Raw genomic sequence first — 16559 nt, forward strand, 5'->3', positions numbered from 1 at the left:
ACATACATCAACAGTGCGTCGTCGGTATCCAGATGTAATTTTATAAATTTCGGTTGACCAAATTAGACAGCTGAGTGTCATTTTCTCACTGCCCAGGGGCGACCGAACAGAAGGAATATCCGCTAATTCATCCAAAAATATAATCACTCTCTCCCGGGTTCTCTCTTTGGTCACCACCATCATTCCGCTGCTGCGCGTGTTTTGACGTCAATTTTGTTTGCCTCCACGACCGCATTCGGCGCAGGGCAGCGCCTGCTTTGTTTCCTTCCTCCCATCATCATCATCATCATCATAGGTGTGGCTGCGGTTTCCTCGTTTCTATCGTTTAGTTGGATGATAAATGGGTGTTTAGTTTCTGCTAAATTAGACGATGTGCGTTTAACATCTCGGCTATACATAACGAATCGCTGAAATTATGATACATCGTCCATACGTTGTAAACAAACTACATTATATTGCATCCCACTATCGGCGCTGCATCGATCAACCTGTAAGCGAGTTCTTTAGCCTGTAATGATCCTGGGGCCAATCGCGTGTTATCTATGTGATGACTGCCCATTTCTGCGGCAAACAGTTCTGGGATCCAGTGGGATCCCATCGATTCACCTCACAGGAAACATTTCATAGAAAATTTATTCTTTAATTTCCTACATTACGGCCTAATCACAGTGTGCTGTGCAAGAGGTTCAATATCCGAGCTTCTTCGGTTTAGATTAATAACGACGAAGTCGACGACGACGAGGATGACGACGGTGCAAACGTTTCCTTGAAAAAAACAAAACGACGCACGCAAAAATGTCTTGCTATCGCACCACGACCCGGCTCATCGCACACACATCAGCAGGTTCCAATCGATCGATCGATCGGTGGTCGTTGTATCGATGAAAATTGTGTAATAAATATTTGCAATATTATGTGGCTTTTAGCAAGACTTTAAATTTCATATGCGCGCACTCGAATACTCCCCACATGTGCCGCCCCATATCGATGGAACCTGTCTGCGGGGGGAGGAGAACAGGAGACCAGGAGAGGGTAATAACAATATTCTATATGCCCACTTTTCTCGGTCTTCCTTTGACCTACCCGTAGGCGCAACATGAAGACGACGAAGATGCTGCTGCTGCTGCTGCTCTTGCTGTTGATGATGATGGCGGTGGTGATGATGCGGAAGCCTGTTTTGCGCAGAGAAGATAAAAAGCGCATCTCGGGGTTTGCATAACGAATAACCGAAGCCACCACTCTCCAATCACCGCTCAACAGCATAAACGTCGTTCGTTTGTGATCGATGTAACGGATTGGCGAAACCGTTTCTAATGAAGCGCGAGCGAGAAATGCTTTTGCCCGAGGTTCGATTCCTAGAAGCGAGTTTCCCGAGCAGCCTGCGGTTGAGGGGCTCAATTTGGTGGGTGTAGAAGCTGCGTTAAAACATTTTTCTTTCCTCCCAGAGACCCGTTGAAAGGTGTTCAGTAGGCTAGGAGGCCATTTCGGCCCCGGAGTTCATCGTTCCAACTTGCCGAACAAAGGACAAATAGTGCCTACTTTGATGAGCTCCGGACGATGGCAACGATTTGTTGTTGTTGTTGATCTTTTTCATCGCTGCTTTCAGTGGCTACTTTCGTTACGTTTTGCTCCATTGCCAGAGCGACCCGTTTAATTTCGTGGTCCTATTTAACCACCACATCTAGTGATCCCCGATTTTTGAAATTAATCGTTCATCCACTAATCGAATACTTTTAAGCAGTTTCTTATTCGATACGATTAATCGATCCAAATAATCGATTAATCGATTAATCGTCACACTGAGAGAAATAATTAGTTAGACTAATATTTCTCATTTGTTAGAAAGCCATCTGGAATCAAAAAAATGTTCATTACGTCTGAAAATCAATTATTACCTTTTACGCTCCCCTAAACTCGTAAACGAAGCTCATCTCGCATCGACGGCATTGAGCTTCTTTTAGGAGTTTAGGAGAGCGTCAAAGATAATTATTGATTTTCAGGATAAAACTGCAGCGGCTGTACGTTTTTTTTGCTCTGGGTTTGAATCGATTAATCGATGTAAATTATTCGTTCGCTTCGATTATTGGTTGTGCAGTATTCGTTCGATTAATAATCGATTTCTGTAGGAAGTATTCGATTAATCGATTAATCGAACGATTATCGGGGATCACTAACCACATCATCTGCCCCGTAGCTTTTGATCGGTGGCTTTGGGCTGAATTGTTCTAGCTTGAATGGATTCATTTTTGTGTCCACTTTACCAGTCCCAAGAAGAGAATAAGTCTCCTCGCCATTTGATTCCCATTTTTGCACTCACTATCTCCTGTTGAACGTTCCATTCGTTCAAGTTGTTCTTGCCCGTCATGGCGTCGCTTGATTACTTTTCAATTCGTTCCACTTCAACTACTTCTCATTTCGTCGATCGGAAACAAAATATCGCGAGGAAGCTCGATTGTTTCGTGATAATACAGTAGAATCCGTTTATTATGAATCCACTTATATTGACCAACCGCGTACTTACATGTAATTACACAACGAAGTTTGGTTTTCATATAATATTCATTGTAAATTAGTCGGATAGAAGTCATTCTTTACATGCCTATGTGTGCTCCCGTGGCCGAGTGGTTAGCGTCAAACCTAACATGCCGGGGGTTCGGGTTTGGTTCTCGTTCTGGTCGGAGGAATTTTTCGTCAAAGAATATTACCTTTGAAACGTAGTACTAGAATTTCTCGAGTGTTGTTTGCAGTTGGACAAAAGTGTGCACTTATCGAATTGAACTTCTGTGATAATTTGTATTATTACTAGAGTGTGTAGGCACCATCCAGTGGGGCGGAGGGTTGTGTTGTTTGATGTTTTATGGGCGGAGAAGGGTGGATGTTATGATCGAACATGATTTTGTTATGTGCTATGTACTCTCTACTCTCTTTACTCTCTTTACTCTCTACTCTCTTTACTCTCTACTCTCTTTACTCTCTACTCTCTTTACTCTCTACTCTCTTTACTCTCTACTCTCTTTACTCTCTACTCTCTTACTCTCTACTCTCTTTACTCTCTACTCTCTTTACTCTCTACTCTCTTTACTCTCTACTCTCTTTACTCTCTACTCTCTTTACTCTCTTCTCTCTTTACTCTCTACTTTCTTTACTCTCTACTCTCTTTACTCTCTACTCTCTTTGCTCTCTACTCTCTACTCTCTACTCTAAAAAAACGCACACACAAACACATACACACGCATGCACGCACAAACGAACACACGCACACACGCAGACCCGCACACAAAAAAACACATCGCAACTGCTGACTGCTCACTCTCTCACACTGTTTTTGTTGTCACCTATAAATGTGACTGTGACTGTGACTCTTGTCACCTAGAAATGTGACAATAGGCCATCCACATACCAAGTGGTAATTTTAGGGAGGGAAGAGACTGACAATATAAGATATCTGAAAATGTCGAACATTTGAAACAGAATTATTTTTATTCACAAATCAATAAATATTTACCTTCACCTGATTTATTTGAAACTCATTGTTGAAAAAAAAATTCATTTGATTCATTGCGAAAAAATAAACATAAACGAAACATAACCGTTGTTAAATTTAATACATGATGAAAATGAAAGTATTTTGACGTAGGACTACGTCTAACCGGAAGATATAGGGGGTGAAATGAAAATCTAGGCACTGAACAAGTAGGAAAAAATGCAAGATTTGGAACGCTTATAACTCGAGCATATCTCAATAAATCGCAAAGGTGTTTGCATCAATTGATAGGAAATATATCTACGCATCTATCATAACGAATAACATTTCATTTTTCTTGAGATAAACAATTGAATAATTGTGAAATATCAAGCATTGTCCAAATGCACTATTTGCCCATTTTTGATTGGTCCATTTTGTGCTCCTCAAATCGTACCGACCAAAACGGGCAACCAGAGCAGCAGCGAAATAGAATGAAGCACGATTGGGAAGGAAAAAGAAAAAAAAACGAACGAAACATTGGTCGCAGTCTCACACATGCGTAATTCTCGAGCCAGCCAGCTTAAAAATCCCCGCTCCGCTGCCGTAACGATCATTCTCATCCAAACCGTACACCACATCGTTTCGCATCACATCACATCAACAAACTAACACAAGCAGCCATGTCTGGACATGAGAAAGGAGGAAAAGTGAAGGGAAAGATAAAATCCCGCTCGAACCGTGTTGGTCTTTAGTTCCGCGTAGGTGTATTCGCCAATTGCTCCGCAAGGGTAGCTAGGCCGAGCGCGTTAGTACCAGTGCACCAGTCCACCTAGCCGCCGTTATATAGTTTCGGCCGCCGAAGTGATCGAGTTGGGTGGCAAAACAGTGAATGAGCTGATGACCACCTATGCATTCCCTATCACAGCCATCATTTTGATTGTACGATATGTACATACGCCAAAAGATGCCTGGCGTTGAACATTTAATAAGTACAAAGCCTTCAGAAAAAAAAATCAAGAATCAACTATGAGATAGTGAGAAAAAATTGAGAAAGTTTTTAAAAAAAAGCAAAAACACAACAAAGGTTCTTTTCAGAACCCCCAACATGTTCATAAAGAGTAAACAGTAAACTAATCCATTTTTCAGGTAGATAGGTAGGATCTCTACTCTCTACTCTCTTTACTCTCTACTCTCTACTCTCTACTCTCTACTCTCTTTACTCTCTACTCTCTTTACTCTCTACTCTCTTTACTCTCTACTCTCTTTACTCTCTACTCTCTTTACTCTCTACTCTCTTTTCTCTCTACTCTCTTTACTCTCTACTCTCTTTACTCTCTACTCTCTTTACTCTCTACTCTCTTTACTCTCTACTCTCTTTACTCTCTACTCTCTTTACTCTCTACTCTCTTTACTCTCTTCTCTCTTTACTCTCTACTCTCTTTACTCTCTACTCTCTTTACTCTCTACTCTCTTTGCTCTCTACTCTCTACTCTCTACTCTAAAAAAACGCACACACAAACACATACACACGCATGCACGCACAAACGAACACACGCACACACGCAGACCCGCACACAAAAAAACACATCGCAACTGCTGACTGCTCACTCTCTCACACTGTTTTTGTTTACATCAACGTACCAGCCAACCAAAAACACAAACACTCCCACACACGCACATGCACATGCAAACGAACACACGCACACATGCAAACGCGCACACTCTCTCACACAAAAAAACACATCGCAAACACAAAGCACTGCTCACTCTCTCACTCTGTTTGTGTTTACGTCGAGAATACGACCATATACGACCGTCTACGACTATTCACGACAATCACGCTTTTTTAGCGATTTTATTTATAGTAAGAAAACAAAAATCTGTCATACCAGAAACAGATACTTGTTTTGCTACAGATAGTGCAGTGTCCGAGTTGCAAACTGATTTTCATGTTTCCGTTCAGTCAAAAAAAAAATCAAACGCATGACGAAGCCACTACTGAAACCGAATGACTTTTTTTTTGTTTACATCTATAACACATGACAGAGCGCATGGTTTATCAGTTGAGTGTTGTTTTTGTGTATAAACAAATGATTTTCCACAGTGTATACTTTTTTGCCAGCCTCAATGGTATCGTTTTGACAAAATGCTTCTAATGTAACCAAATAACATAAATATTGCTGGTATCAATATTGCGTCCAATATTACGAATAAAAAGGATCATTTTCTCCTTATGGAGCAAAATGGTACATGGCAAGAAATATGGTGATTCTTGTTAATGAATTGATTCTGTATACTTTATTTTTGCCAGTACTATATGTGATTGCTTACCATACTCCTCTTCCCATCCTCTTCTTCGTAATCAATACAATAGTACAAGAACTAATCAATTTTTCATATCTGTCCTCTCTAATTACAGGTATGTCATGTAGTGAAAAATGCCCCAAACTCGATCAATGGCGTGTGAGTACCAAAAGTGTGATAGCAATCCCCAAACATACAGTCTCCTCAGGTACAACACAAAGAAATTGATGGTGCGATAATCATCGCACACATATGTTTCGGCGCACGAACGCATGGGATCGAAATACGAACTGCGCGAGCAGCTAATAATTCCGCCCTCTCTCTCTCCAGCTCTCCAGCACCTCCAGCATCTTTATTTTCATTCGGGAAAGATTTATTTCGACGAAAAACCCCTTATCTACTCATTTCATTTCATAAATTAAACTTTTCGGGGAGTGAGCGTCGTATTTTCCCTTTCCATTTCTTACTTGTTTTGTTTCCGGGAGCAAGTAGGGCTACTGCTGATGGGCGCGCGCGCACACACAAACACACAATAAGGAGAAAGGGAACGAAACGAGCCCAGGGACGGGACCCAGGACAGGACAGGAACATCCTTCTCGCGTCTTGCGAAGAATATGGACACCCGAATGGCACCGCGATGACAGTCTTGTTTGCCTGCGCGCCCAGAGAGTCAGTGAGCCGAATGGGTGAAAGCAAAAGAACAACATCAACCAACCAACGAACCAACCGTTGAAGCCGACGAAGAACCAATCCAATTAATGGTTAAATATGTACACATGGTAATGACAACTGGCGAAATCGGGTTCACTCGCGGGAGTGACACGGCCTGAATGTGCGGCCATTCCGCGTGTGCTCCCCACACACTGCGCTGAGAAAAGTGTACCACCACTCGGCCTGCCTCCCTTTGGAGGTGGACGCGACCATTGAAGGGGCAGCGAACGGATGACAGAATTTCCTATCTTTGTCTGCTATCATCACCGCCGATGGAGAGAATGTAAACAAGAAACTCACGGCACAGCGAATACAGCGCGGGTAGAGCGGGAAAATTGTTATGCTAAAAGCATAGTCCAGTTCCCGTGAGCATCGAACGTCGATGTTCTGAATTGTTGGGAATCGGGCAAATATGTAAAGCACGTACAGCACATCCCTACGGAAGTAACATAATACTTTCCGCTCCAGGGTTACCATATCTACAGAATAATCTGTATTTATACAGATTTTTCAGTCTTTTTGAAACCAAGAATCTGTAGATACAGATTACAGATTTTTTTCCATACGGATTTACAGATCTTTCGAGATAACGATCCAATATTAGTTATGGCTTGAACACAATAATATTTTTCCCAGCTCACCAATTTTATTCATATAGCATTCGAATCAGTCTAAATGAGAGTCATTTTGGCATTCATGTGTAGAGTGTAATACTGCTTTCTCATGTTCAATCTAATCTCTTCCGGAAAAAATCGACCTTAAAATTTCAAAAAGTTACCCTATACAAAATGTTCACCACCTCGAAAAAACACCTATGCCAAATTTCAGCTCAATCGGACTTAAGGGAGAGTGACGCAAAGCGGTCAAAGTTTGAGTTTTTTTAAAATCGAAAAATCACCCAATCACAATGCAATTTTAAGACATTTGGCATCAAATTTTTGCGCCACTCTCCCTTAACCCTTTCACTACGGCAGTGCGTTCCGCCGAAGTGCTACCCCTGTACGGAGCACTGCGCTGAAAAGTATGCACATCGCGCTGGTGTGATCGAAGAGCTGTATGAATTTCATGTCGTCTAAAGACGACGCTCGTAATGAAAGGGTTAAGGGGGTATTCTAGTGTAGAGACACGAATTTCGGACGTTTTTTCGAACTCCGTAAAAATAAAACAAAGAATATTTTTACTATCCATTATATCATTATTCGTTTATCTATCTTTCAACAATAAAACAAAAATAGGACGGAAAAAAAATATTCATAATTAGAATAGTTACATGCTGGTGAAGTGAGGGTATTCAAAAAAAAGTTGTGCCATGGCGTACACGATTCCAGTCCATCTGGTTATCTGAAACAAAAAAAATCGAACAGATTCTGAATCAGTAAAGATGTCGCTATGGCATGAACCTCGGACAAGTCAAAAACATGGGTTTTAACAAAATGGCGGCCGTTTGAAAACAAAAATGCTGTTTAAAACGTTTTTTTTTGCGTTTACCGATTTTTTAAAAATAGTAAAATTAAAAAGTTATAATTTTTTATTGGTTCATGCGATAGAGAGATGTATGCAGATTATTTTCATATAAATTTGACATAAATCGGTTCAGTAGAACTTGAGATATCGTGTACGCCAGTTAGAAAAAAACTAGTTCCGAGAGAAACGCGTTTGAAGTTCATTGTGATGGCCGTAACAGGTTAGATACCACATCACTAAGATGGCTCTAACTAGGTAAATAATAGGATTTTCGATAAGTCCTTTCTAGAGTATATTCTTGAATGCCTAAACTACAGAAATATGGTAAAAAAAAATTTCGATTTTTTCAGATTTCTAGACTAGAATACCCCCTTAAGACACAGTTAACTAAGCGAAATCGGCAACCAGGAATGGTGGATCTGATTGCATCTCTTTCGTATCATATGTACGAATTTCAACTGCTCCAGCATAGCCATGCGAGATAGCTGCTACTTTATAATCAAAACAACCGGAGTTCGAATCCCATCAGTACAATTTTCTCACCATCACTCATTTTCAACATTTATATTCCATTCCCACTAAACGCAAATTGAACAGTTTCCTTTTCTACAAACATAAATATTCTCGTATATAGAAATATCGATGCTTGAAATTATAAATTTGATTGAGAGGCTTAGAATGAAAGGGGTGTAAGTAATTTGATCGATTTTTCTTCATCAGAATCCGATTGATGAGGCTGCGACCTATCTTTCACATTGTGAAATACAGCTGGGATTGAGTTTGCAGCTAGGTTATGACCAAAAGAGAGAGTCGATGTAGAGAAATCGATGATGCCACTTACACCCCTTTCATTTTGAGCCCCTCAAAAAAAACCTGACATATATTTGCAGGCATTTGATTTTTATGCCTCTAATAAATCGTATATATGTACTTTCTGCGAATGTTGATTTGGGCGATAAAATACCCTATTCGAAATAATAGCTCAATCGGACTTCATTTTCAAGTGACGCAGACGTCAAAATTTGATTTTTTTTTTTAAATCCGAAAAATCATTCAAGGGAGGAATTCATGAAGTCGAGGTTTAAAAAAAAATAGATGCCAAATGTCGTATGAAACGTCGAGATTTATTGTTATTTCGAAAAAAAAATTGGCAAAAATTTACTTTTCAGACGGAAAACGACCGAGTGCCAAAAAGCCAGATAGCCGTGCGTTCTCGAAACTTTGAACTTACCCCTCAGTATAGAAATGACGTAGTCCGACGTCAACATTATTTTTACACAAAAGGTCTTGAAAAAAATTTGTTTTGCAGATTTCAATACTTTCCCCTGGCTTACCGTGAATGGCTCGCGCTGACATACGGGTGTACACAACAAACGCGAGCTTGCTCCTCTCTCGCTCAGATCTTTACCACTCTTTAAATGTTGTATGACATTATTGTTGTACTTTTTCATAAATTCGTTGCAATAAAACAGTATTTGTTGATTTGTTTTTGAAGGCAAACATTCTATCAAGTTCTACGAACTGAACATATTCTTAATTTTCGAAAGAGTTCTAACAACTGCCCATTTTTCATTAAAAAAAAACATGTCAATGATCATGAGCCTTTTTTGTTCATGAAAGGACATATTTTTGCATACATTTCCGGACCCTTGACCTTTGGATGACAAGACAAGATTGTGCGACACTTGAAAGATTTTTTTTCTTCTCTCTTTTCGATTCATCCAAAAAGACGAATTCATGCGAAACGAGGAATATACTTAATAAAATAACAAAAAAAATCAAAATACGTGACCGGACGAGGAAAAAATATAATTTTCTTCGAACCTTGATTATGATATCATTCTGTGTGTTTCCTTCTGCTGTTTTTCATCTCCAGCCCTCATTATTATTATGACGAGGATGATTAAAAAGTCCATCCAAACGCGAACTTTGGAACGGGGATGGGATCTTTGGAAAAGGAGAGATAGAGCGCGCCGAGATGGAGGGCAAAATGAATTTTTAAACGAATTGAAGTGTGTTGTGCAGCATACCTACACAAAAGTCCGCTTGAATGAAAATTGACCGCAAATGAGATAATATCGCAATCATAATGCACTTTTGCCTCAGGTTGCCGAGATAGTGGAACACAGCTCATCCCATCTCGCATTTACTTTTTTTTGTTGTGTTCGTATTATTAAGGCTGAGGTAGAATGCAACGGGAGGATGGTGTCCATCATTCATTTTTTTCTTCCTTCCCGGCTGCGGATGAGTGATTAGGTCGACAGATAGACTCCAAGCGTCCAATGTTTGCACGGATTCGATTGGATTGAGTAGCGAGAAGTAGCAGCAGCAGCAGCAATGGTATGAGATGATTAACTTGGCGACGGAGATATCGGCGATGATTAGGACAAGTGCTGCTGAAGTCGAACACTGACGACCATGATGTGTGTTTGTCGGAACAGGCATCTCTGGCAGAACTTGAAAAAAGCAATAGCAAGGTGGATCGCAGTAGACCGGCACGCAGCTTTAATCCTATTACATCTCTCGCGCCCTCGCCGTCGCCTGCTTTATTTGAAAAGCTTCATCTCTTGCGTTACAAGACACACAATACCATGCGCTGCTGGCCGCGTTGATGTAGAGGAAATGATCGGGATGAGTCTGCCTCGTGATCGAAAAAAAAGATGATCAAGGCAGAAGCAGAGATGGACCAGCAAATGGTGCGTGCGTTGAGTGGTAATGGGCTTTTTTCCGTTGGATGAGATTATTATTTTCTGATGATAGGGAATAGATCTGGTTTGTTTCTTGCTTTCAGTACTTAGAGTCAAGTCAAGGAGTAACAGTATTTTGACGTTTTTTCAGTGAAATATTATGACAGGTATTTCAACGCTGCTCACCACAGTGTACATTGTTTTCATGGGTGCAACCAAGAAAACCCTCACTTGGGTAAGAAGAAAGCAAAATCACAATCAATGATCAACGAGCAAAGCTACAAATTCCAGTGAAATGGAAGCCTGCAATTCGAATTTTAAAATAATTATAGCCCAGCTGCCCGAAAGGGGCTCACCCGGGTAGTGAGAGGGAGATGCAGTTATATTCATTCGGATTGGACGAAAGCGAGTCAGTGCGAAGAAGAGAAACGATACTGCAGTCAAATTACAATGCCGCCATCTCAGCGCGTGTTATATTTCTTCGCTGCTCTACTCATTCGATCTCAGAGCGCTTAAAAGAATACTGCGCGCGGAAACTATTTTTATGGCGTATCGACGTCCATAAATTTCGTCCCAACTGATTAAATCTCGTGAGGGAAGAAACTCTCACTGCTTGCCCTCCGTTCCCCAGGAGTAATTGAGAGTAAACCAAAAATCCACTGTCAAGAGCTCTCCTGACAAACGAAGAAACAACCTCTCGCACAGAATGGCCATTGTTGGGGGATCGGTTGATCCGTGGAATCCCAACGCGTTCCACACGGAACAGGACGAGGCTATAATTCTGCGGGGAGACATCGACAAAAACAATTCGAAGAAATTTCGCAGGCGACGGATAAAGGGTGATTACCGGGATTCATGTATACATATAACATAAAGCCATAAGTTGATAGTAGCTTTCCCCACGCGGCACCGAGACACTGACGCTGACGTCTGTTGAAAGGAAACCCTCGCCCATCGAATTTACCCATCATGAATCCCAAATCCCGCAGCAGGACAGGCTAAAAACGACCAAAAAATTTCCCGCCAGTCAGAAGCATACAACTCTCTCGAGTCGTAATAAATCTTCCCTCCAGTATGAATGTCGAAATAAGTTTAATTAAAAAATGTCTTGATATTCTGCTTTGTGCTTCCTTTTCCACCGGTTGCCAGCTTTTGGAAAGATACCTGGAGAGCTGTTGACTGGATTCGTTCCGTTTAGATACCTCTCAGCTTATTTGGTTCACGGTTCCTGTTTTTAGGGTTTTTCTTTAGCCCCTGTTTTTGTGGATTTTTCTCTCATGAACAAAATCGTCAATCGTCAGTGTGTCACTTCTTCACGGTCGCTATACACGAAAAACACTTAAAGTGTCCGAAAAAATACTTCACATTTTCTGTGAAAAAATAAAAAAAATACTTCATATCTTCAAATTCAAAAAAATCGTTACCAGAAATAGATACAACCACAACACTAACAGTAGAGTCTATTTCAGTAATTTTATTACTCATTTGTATGCCGATTGAAGCATGCCTTGAATCCAGGTAGGAGAAGTGGGGGTAAAGTTGTCACCTGCTTGTTTGGTAGCATAACTATTGACTATTGACACAGCATTGATAATCAGCTTATGTTTGAAGAAATTCATGACGGTACTTCCGTGGAGCTGTCACATGTTGAAATGTAAATAAGAACAAAAATTGCTCTCTCGGCAGCCATTCGGCCGTAACGGGTGTTAAATAAAAAATGAGAATTTTTTCAATCACATATAAAAAAAAATATTTTTTTTCATAGATTTCAGTATTTTTTTATTAATAACATAATGTATTTTCTTCAAAAAAATGTCAGTGAATGTTTGAGTAAGGGCCGTGGTCTGCTGTTCGACGCAACTTTGTCGCGATGCTCTCACAAGAACGTTGTACGGCACTTACGTCCATTTTCCGGATACAATTCCGGATTCTTGTAGTCAGTTGCTTCGTGTCCTTGGCCCTCCTATTGTTTTTATACACTAGGGCACTGAGTGAGCCAAAGAAATCCTCTATTGGGCGGCACTGGGGCAAGTATGTTGGGTTACGATCTTTCGGCACGAACGGTATCTTTTTCTCCTCAAGATACGCCAGCGTCTTCTTGGCGTAATGGGAAGACGCCTTGTCCGGCCAGAAGACGTACTTCCCATCCGCGTGATGCTCGTTCAGGAACGGCAGCAGGATTTTATCGAGGCACTCTTCTCGATAGATTTGTTGGTTGATTGCCAGACCGCTCGGCTTAAACCAAGGCTTTGAAATGCCCCGGTCGGAAATGGCGATGTACAACATAACCTTTTTTTCAAACTTTTGCTTGAACTTGTATTTCACTTCAGGCGGTGTGGATGACTTGTCGCTGGAATAGTAATTATCATTTCCTGGAATATGCGTTTTGGACAGCGGAAAATAGCTTTCGTCGTCCAGAACGAAAGACGTCCCGCGGTATTTTTTTGTCATCCACCGAAACTGTGATTTAACCGTCTCAATCTGCTCCTCCGTGTACTCCGGCTACCTCGTCTTCTTCCTGCAGACGATTCCTTCCATCTTGAGGGTCCGACGGATCAATACGTGGGAGCAGCCATATTTTCGACCGGCGTCACGCAGGCTGGTTGCGTCCTTGTTGTCAAACAGCTTCTTTAACGATGTCTTCCTCTGCTTCGTCATTATCGTCACCGGACGACCACTTCCGACCTTCCGCCCTACGTTCAGGGAACCCAGGACACGATATACCGTACTGACAGGTACATTTTGTTCCTTAAAATGTGCCACCGTGCACTTTTTTCCTTGCTGGAAATGCGTTTCGTAGAACCGTACAATGCGTTCACGGAGCACGTGCTGTTTCGATGCCATCTTTGCTTTGACTAAATTCAAACTAGCAAAACCAAACACGCCTACTGTTTCTAGGGAGCCCAAAGAGCAATTTTCTTGGAGAAAGAAAATTTTACGCTCTTTATTTAAGTTACTGAAAGGTATTGAAAAAATTCTCATTTTTTATTGAACACCCGTTAGTTTTGTGTGTTTCGAATTTAAGGGATTTCTAGTGGAATTTAGTTCATTTGACCTGATATGTTCGACAAATCAACAGTTTGGACGACTGTTCACGTATTCTAGAAGAAGTGAACAGTTATTTTGTTCAATTTCAGCGATTATTCCGCATAAAAATTACCTTGTTGTTCGGGGGCAAAGTGGTACTACTGACAATGTTCTGTTTTCAAAAGCTGATCATCTTCTGCTCCTGAAGGGGTGCCTTCTATGGTTTTGACCCAGGAAAAATATACCACCCCAACCAAAACCAAGCCTCAATCATTCATTTGTTTCTATTGATCAAATGATTGATTGGATGGGACCACTTCCGAATTCAATTGAATACAACATATTTACTTTGTAAGTGAAGAGTTTGGACAAATGCCTCGTAGGGCAAAAAGGCAAACGAGTTCAAAAGTACTCGCAGTTTGCATATATTTGCGAAGCCGATTTCCCCAGGTTCCTTGGTTGTGAAGTCCGTGTTAGGAAAACACACTCCGGTGGGAACAAAAACACCCCTAACCTGCAATGCCGATTTTCCTAGGCTCCTTAGTTTTGAAGTCCATGTTAGGGAAACCCATTTCGGTGGAACCAAAAATACTCCCGGATTGCATGTGCATGCATTGCAACGATTTCCCCAGGCTCCTTGATTTTTAAGTCTGCGTTGCGAAAACCGCATTTCGCTGTTACCTAGTTGCTCTGAATGTCCTGAAAAAGGAAGGTAATGAAGATGGTGAAGGTACGAGTGACACAGCTTGCGCTGCATTAACTTTTTTCGCTTCGTGACGTCAATACTCGTGTTTATATTTAATTGCCTACCACATCCATGTGAAAATACTGTTTTCAGTGAGTGTTTTATCAATAGAAAACTATCATTTTATTTGATTTCCCGCTGATTATGAGTACAATGTAACAGCGTGCAGTGAATATTTGTGAAATCAATCGAAGAAGACGAATGAAAGAGATATTTTAGTACAACGTTTCAACTCCCCCACAGCAATAGAACAAACGAACTTTCATTATGTTTAAGATACCATATTGAATTTTCTAAGACTCTCAATGTCGATGCGTGGGAAAATATTCTTCAATAAAACAGCATTTCACCAAAAATGTTGCTGCTTTCGAGGACTAGGAATACGACTGCTCTCGGGACCTTTTTACCATATAAATAATGAAAATACGTGACAATACAATTGTCATCTGTTAAAACACAAACAGGGGGTCTCCGTAGCCACATTGGTTGCGCGTTCGCTTAGTAATTGATCGATCGTGAGTTCAAAACTCAGGGCCCTCATTGACCATCTTTGTGTTGTTACAGAATAACTACGTCCACGCAACAATCATCAGCGATGGAGATCGATCCACGGTCGAAATAAGATCGATTCATCCATACAAATGCTCTGCTCTGCAAGAAACATCGGGCTGCTGTTCTATAAATAACTCAACAATGATCATATCAACTGTCTCCGCTGTCCGGTCTAACTGGACAATGGAAGAACAGAACGAATACTCTTACGCCTAAATGGCTACTGTGAAATGTAATGTACCATATGTAATGGTATAGAAGGAATACTATAACGCCAAAAAAAATGGCAACTGTGTAATGTGCTATTTATAGATATGATAAACATGTGACACGTGCACTATTAAAATTCGGCTCTGTTACAGCTGAAATACTAATGAGCCTGAAATAAACGAATGGGATAAAAAAAACACAAACAGTTGCAAGATTTCATGAGAAATTTGGCTCAAATTATCACGAAACCGTGAGTATTTTGAACATAATAATCACAACACCATAATTTGCTTGTAAATACAAATATAATTCGTCTAATGCTTCACCTCGATTGGGCGACACAATTTGAAGAGCACAAATCGGACCAATCAAAACGTGGCAATTGGGACCAATAACACTTTATTAATTGTGATAGATACGTAAAAATATTTCCTGTCAATTGATGGAAACATATTTCCGATCTATTGGAAAATACTTGAGTTACAATCATTCGAAATCTATCATTTCTTCCTACATGTTTTATGTTTAGGTTTTCATTTTACCCCACATACATTCCAGTTACATGTTAGACACGTCAAAAAGTATCGTGGATTGATAATTTCAAAAGTCCATCCACAGGAATTGTCATCATTCTTCTTGTCGCTAATTTAATGTAACTCTACTTTATGTCGGCGCGGAAACTTAGCGCCATTGGGATTTCTATTGAAATATCATATCAACGGATTTTACATCACGATGACAGAAGTGGAATGTTTCATTTCATTTTCATTCTAGTCTCACTACAGCCAGCGAGCAGCCAACAGCATTTCTGAAGGTTGAAACCGAGATTCCACGGAATGGCAAACGAAGCCGTTTGATGTCGAATAAAAAAGCAATACTTCTGATCTCGATAATCGTGTAAAAGGAGCCAACCCGATTACATACTGTCTTCATTTTTTTTCTCGCAAGTAAGGTGCTTTTATGATTGAATGTGTATAAATCTCTTTATTCTCAACCCAAGCTATTTCTTGTAGTTTTCGTTATGAAGTTTTTTGATATATTTAAATTATAGATGAAACGGATATCCGGTAACTATCTTGTATCCGGACTATCCGGCCAATATTTGCTATTCGGCCGGATACCGGATAGTGGCTCACTCTATCCGGCCGAATACCGGATGTTTATGGATTTTGTTTTCTGTATTATAGTGATTTTCAACACATTTCGGCTGGTTCGTCACTTTTACTTCCATTTTTGGAAGAATGTCGTGAGTGAGAATTGAACTCGTGATCTCTGCGTGAGAGGTATGGATGTTAACACTACGCCAGATCGCCTCCATGTTTATGGATGTTTTATGATGTATGAGTTTTATTCTCAGAAGATTTACCTTGAGATATTTTTGTACGATGATTTT

At 40.5% G+C, this 16559-nt stretch overlaps 1 protein-coding gene across 9 annotated transcripts in view; it reads left to right on the plus strand.

Annotated features, from left to right (window-relative positions):
- The window catches only part of LOC129779042 (protein dachsous), a 269924-nt gene that overhangs the window by 210082 nt on the left and 43283 nt on the right, over positions 1–16559 (plus strand). The gene's annotated exons all lie outside the window — the stretch shown is intronic.

Source organism: Toxorhynchites rutilus, chromosome 3 (genome assembly GCF_029784135.1).
Source record: "Toxorhynchites rutilus septentrionalis strain SRP chromosome 3, ASM2978413v1, whole genome shotgun sequence".
In the NCBI taxonomy this organism is placed as follows: Eukaryota; Metazoa; Arthropoda; class Insecta; order Diptera; family Culicidae; genus Toxorhynchites; species Toxorhynchites rutilus.